Source organism: Aphelocoma coerulescens, chromosome 2 (genome assembly GCF_041296385.1).
Source record: "Aphelocoma coerulescens isolate FSJ_1873_10779 chromosome 2, UR_Acoe_1.0, whole genome shotgun sequence".
Lineage (NCBI taxonomy): Eukaryota > Metazoa > Chordata > Aves > Passeriformes > Corvidae > Aphelocoma > Aphelocoma coerulescens.
In genome coordinates, this window is record NC_091015.1 from 115318925 (window position 1) to 115323754 (window position 4830).

The following is a 4830-nucleotide window of genomic DNA, read 5'->3' on the forward strand; positions in this document are numbered from 1 at the left end:
ACGTATTTCAATGGAAGCACATTTTAAAAAAAGATGGTTATTTGGAATTGTCATGCATTACAGTGAATACAAATACACTCTTATAAATGAATAAAATGCTAAATCTTCTTATGTTAGGATCTGTCACTCAGTCTCAGTGGAACTTTATCCTCTTCATAAAGGCTTAAATTTTCTACTGAAATAAATATAAATCAGCACCTCATTCTAAGTCATTGAAATGGTGGTTTGCTTTGTTTTTCTTGACAAAAATCAGATGGGATCCAGTTAGCAAGCTTGCAGTAAATGCCTTAGTGGTCAGACTAATCACCTCCAATCATTTCAAGCCCTGAGCCACTCTGACATAAAAAGGGAAAATCCAGGCATTGCTATCTGCACCTTCCTGAGAAGAAGTGTCTTTGGGCTCAAAGCCCAGTGGAGGCCATGACCTGGGAAAGAGGGATCAGAAGAAAAAATAAAGTAAGTTCAGCCTAGCCTGAAAATGTTCTTTGTCCCAGTGGGGACCCTCCCAAAGCTCAGGAGGATGCTTCTGTGACCCTTCAGGCATGCCTTAACCTAACTGGAGGGGTGCTCAGGAAGCAGGGGGGAAACTGACAGATAGTCCCTGCTGTCACAGTGTGTGATGAGCTGTGCAATTAAGCAGAGTGGTGTTGTTCAGGAGCTTCAGAAAGCAGGCTTTGAGAAGCTGGCTGGCAGGAAGAAGCAAGGGTGTTGCGTGTGATGGCTTGCTCCCAGGAAGAGGGCCCTCAATCTCTTTTCCAATGAGGATCTTTTATAGAAAGTCATAGCAAATATCAGGCCAGGCATCAAACAGTTCTGTGGTCTCACTGTCCTCAGACTTCAGAAATAGTGTGTATAGGCCATTTTGTTATTTACACTGGAAATCACAGCTTCCTAGCAGAGACTGAGGAGGTTAAATGAGATTTGTTAACTTCTCTGGGAGTCCTGCTGGGCTGAGGTCCATGCTCTGCATGGAGGTGTTGATAGTGTCTCTGTGTGACAAGGAGACAGCAGATAGAAATCAAAATTGTATTTCGTTGTGAATGTGCTTTGTGACCACAGCCTCTGCAGTACACATGAACCATCTCTGATCTTGTAATAATAAGCTGTAGAGAAAAATTTCCTTCGGAAAAAACAAAGTTAACAGAGCTTTTAAAGTCAAGTCTCTACCCTTTTGCCCTGCTTCTTTCAGTTATTTTAAGAGTTGATAAAGATGTATTCACTTCTCCCCCTCCCTCCCTCCTTCAGCTCTCCTTTCTCCCTGCTCCTCAAGCTCCACTAGTGCCTTTTGGAGCTGACAGCTTCCAAACAACATTTAGGAAAAAAATTCTGGACTGGGACCAGAAGAAAGTGAATGGAAAGGAGGGGAACAAGGTATGTGTTATAGACTATTTGTTTTCAAACTTTTCTGTCCCCCACAACATCATGCAATCAGATCTTGATTATTCACATTAACAGAGACTTGACACGGCTTGTGTAAAGCAAAAATATAGCAAATGCAAACCATATGGCAATTAGGCTATCAGACCATTCAGTGAAAAAATAATGGGGAAGGGAAATAAGGCCAGTAAGTCTCTCAAGCCCCTCTAAATTGGGCTTTAAAATTATTAATTCCACTCTGGCGTCTCTGCGGGCTCTCAGAAGAAAAGAAAATTTTGTCCATGCTCAACAAACAGCCACTGCAGGTTAAGTTGCTCAGTGGTCAGCACTGAGGGACAGTACCTGAAATCACAGCAGGTGAACACCAGTTAAAGCTTGAAAGTGAAACATCCCACCTGCTTAATGCTCTGGCTGAGAAATTAAAGACCTGTAATCAGAAAAAGTTCCTGACTGATGAGCTGAAAATGACAGCCTTTGAGCAGTTCATTGTTTAGTTGCCCCATCAGGCTTCAAAGTGCTTTTCTCACCTAGAAGATTAACCTGGAGAAGTTGATTGACCAAGATGTGTCAGAATATCTAATTTGTTTGCAAGTTTATCCTATCCTAGTACACTCCATTTCTCAGTGGGAGGAAACAAGAAATAATTCCTCTTAAAAATGTTTCTCTCAAAACCCGTTGTCTGCTGGTAATTTGATCAAAATACAAAAATCCCTTTTCTGTTTGGGAACATTAAACGCTACCCTATGGGATTAAAAGCAAAGACTCTGTAGGAGTGAAATGGATCCTGGGATTTCAGGACATAGCAAAAACATTTGGAGGATGTAGATGCAAAGCTATTGGGATGGAAAGCAGCAATAAGGAATCTTACAATGGTAGGACTGAAACCACCAGATTCCCCATGTGCTACGGGTCGCTTGGGATGTCACTTGTCTTAAAATCTAGCTTACTGATTCCCACCCTACTGCAGTGGAATGACTGGAAGGATCCTGCAGCTTCTTCCTGCCTGCCATGGCTGTCAGAGTGCATCTTCTGGTGATTCTAATATCAGACTGTTGTTCAGTAATGAAATACTAAGTGGAAAAGAACTCCATACATCTCTGGGAGATAGAAAACCCCAAGGAAAAAAATCTGTGCACGTTCACAAAGAACAAATTGTACCACCCAAGCTAGATTATTTTTTGATAGAATTACGAAATTAATGGATGATGGGAATGAAATTGATTAAGCAGTTCTGAGCTTTCAGTAAGGTTTTTGATATGGTGTGTCACAAAATCTGGTGTGAAAAATGGGTAGCCATCTCAGCTGCAAAGAAACTGTCATGGATTGAATCAAGGACATAAGGGGAGGGAAAGAAAGTTCAAAAAATAAATGGCAATGACAAACCAGAAGGACATATTTGCTCTGGGCTCTCCAAAATCCGGTGTTCATTTCACTGGTATTTCATGCCCTATTAGAGAGCTGTTATGAAAGGTGGAGGTGACAATAAATTAGAAGGTTCAACTAAGTTAGAAATATGAGCAGGAATTAGTAGAAAGATAAATTTCCCCTCAGCCCCAGATTCACTCAACATGACCTCCACACACACACTCCAGATCCCCCATAAAATATCAAATCACACCTCTTACACCGGAGGAAGGGGAGGGAAACACAGCAGGACTGAAATGTGTGCCTGGAAGGAGTGGCATGATGAGTTCAGCACAGACCTTAGTGGAGAGACCTCTTGACCACCTGACTGCGTCCAGCTGGAGACCCTCTGGGCTGTGGGTTTTGGTTCTCTCTCACAGCTTGCTTTGCCTGACAGCTGTGCTCTGCTTGGAAGGCTGAAAAGCCAGCAGAGATCTATAGATATGGGAATTGCAAAAAAAGAGAAAAATTGGCATAGCACATAGCACAGAAAAAGGGTATTTTAAGGATTGTGCAGGAATGTTTCATATCATATCAAAGGAAGATCCTGTCTGCACACTGATGATGAAACTAGGCTTCAAATACAGCTTTGCTGTACTAATTTTTACTGCTGTTTCTGTGCCTCTTCAGTAATAACCTGGAGAATTGAAAGTGGCACAATCAAGCTGAAGGATCAGCAAGGGTCCATGACATAGCCTAGGACAGATCCCTGAGCCCTTGATGCCTTAAAACTGAGAGCCAACATCAGTTTATTCTAACTGCTTATAAGCACTTAATTCCCTCCCTCCCTCTTAGTATTAGCATTTACTTCCAAATGTTGTTGCGTGAAACCACATGAAGACCTGGAAAGTGCCTTTTATTCCTGTATATGTGTTGTAGCAATTTCTATTCTGAAGGTCCTGGGCCTTCTGTGTCTTGTTTTCTCAGGTGCTTTCAGATCTTTGAGCAAGTGAAGTAGTGAGCATGAGTGATAGTAAAACTTTGCCAAACAGAGAGACTAATTTTCTCCTCTTACACAGATTAATGTCATTCTTTTTGGATACAAAGAAATCTCCTGGCTGATGAACTTTGCTCTGATGCTGGGTGGGAATGGCTCCAGACTGTTGTTATTCTCTCTCTTGCCCCAGAATCGCTTTGCTCAGCAGCTATTTGTAGGATACTGAATAAGCCAAGGAGCCGTGCCAGTTCCTGCTGAGAATCAGTGATCAGCTCTTGTGCTGGGGGAAAAGGCAATAGGAACCAAGCCCTTCTGAGGGAAAGCTGCCTTGTTAAAGACCTCTCAGCTGCTGCCAAAACCAACAAGGCAAACAGCCCTTGTGGGCAGCCATGAACCCATGGGGTTGGGAGGTCTTTGCTGGTGGCACAGTCCACTGGCTGAGAACACCTGCAGTTTGATGGAGCCAGCAGTCCTTTCTGATTAACAACCTCCTACAAAGCACATTTTCATCTAATTTACCTCTTTTGGCTTTCAAATAAGCGAGTAATGTCACACCTGCTAAGCAGCTAGAATTATGCAGCATCATAAATTAAACTTTTTAATTTGCCAAGATTCCTGGCTTATGCCGTTTATCATTCAGAGTCATCCTTCAGAGAGGCAGGAGTGTTTCCTGCATGGCTGCGTGTGAGAGGGGAATCTTTTTCCCTTGTCCTGCAGCACAGGAGGAGGCACGGATGGCAGTGGGCAGGGGTGCCAGCACTGAGAGCTCTCCAGAAGGATGCATCATCGGCAAAGTCATTAACCCGGGACACTTGTGTGACACTTGTGTGACACTGCTGTGTTTTGCACCGGGTATCCCCACAGCTGCTGGAGGCTGAGTGGCTGCTGAGGTCTGGCTGTTTGCAGACCAAAGCCCTCTGTGGCTCAGGTGCCTTGAGGCAGCAGGGCAGCACTGAGGAGCCAACAGCTTTGCTGCTGTCAGGTGCCCTGAGAAGTCCTTACAAACAGGATCATGATTGCTCACATTAGTGCTGCTGTTCCAGCTGAGTAGCCTGGCATCAACTACAAACATTCTGCTGTGCAGGAAGGGAAAGTGTCCTTATGAAGTTAGG

General features: G+C 43.6%; 1 long non-coding RNA gene across 1 annotated transcript; it reads left to right on the forward strand.

The window, feature by feature from the left end:
• The first annotated feature begins 383 nt into the window (after positions 1-383).
• On the forward strand, positions 384-4263 carry LOC138105876 (uncharacterized). The gene is made up of 3 exons (XR_011148759.1): positions 384-456; positions 1246-1371; positions 3909-4263. It is a non-coding gene; the product is annotated as an uncharacterized lncRNA (long non-coding RNA).
• Positions 4264-4830: the final 567 nt, after the last annotated feature.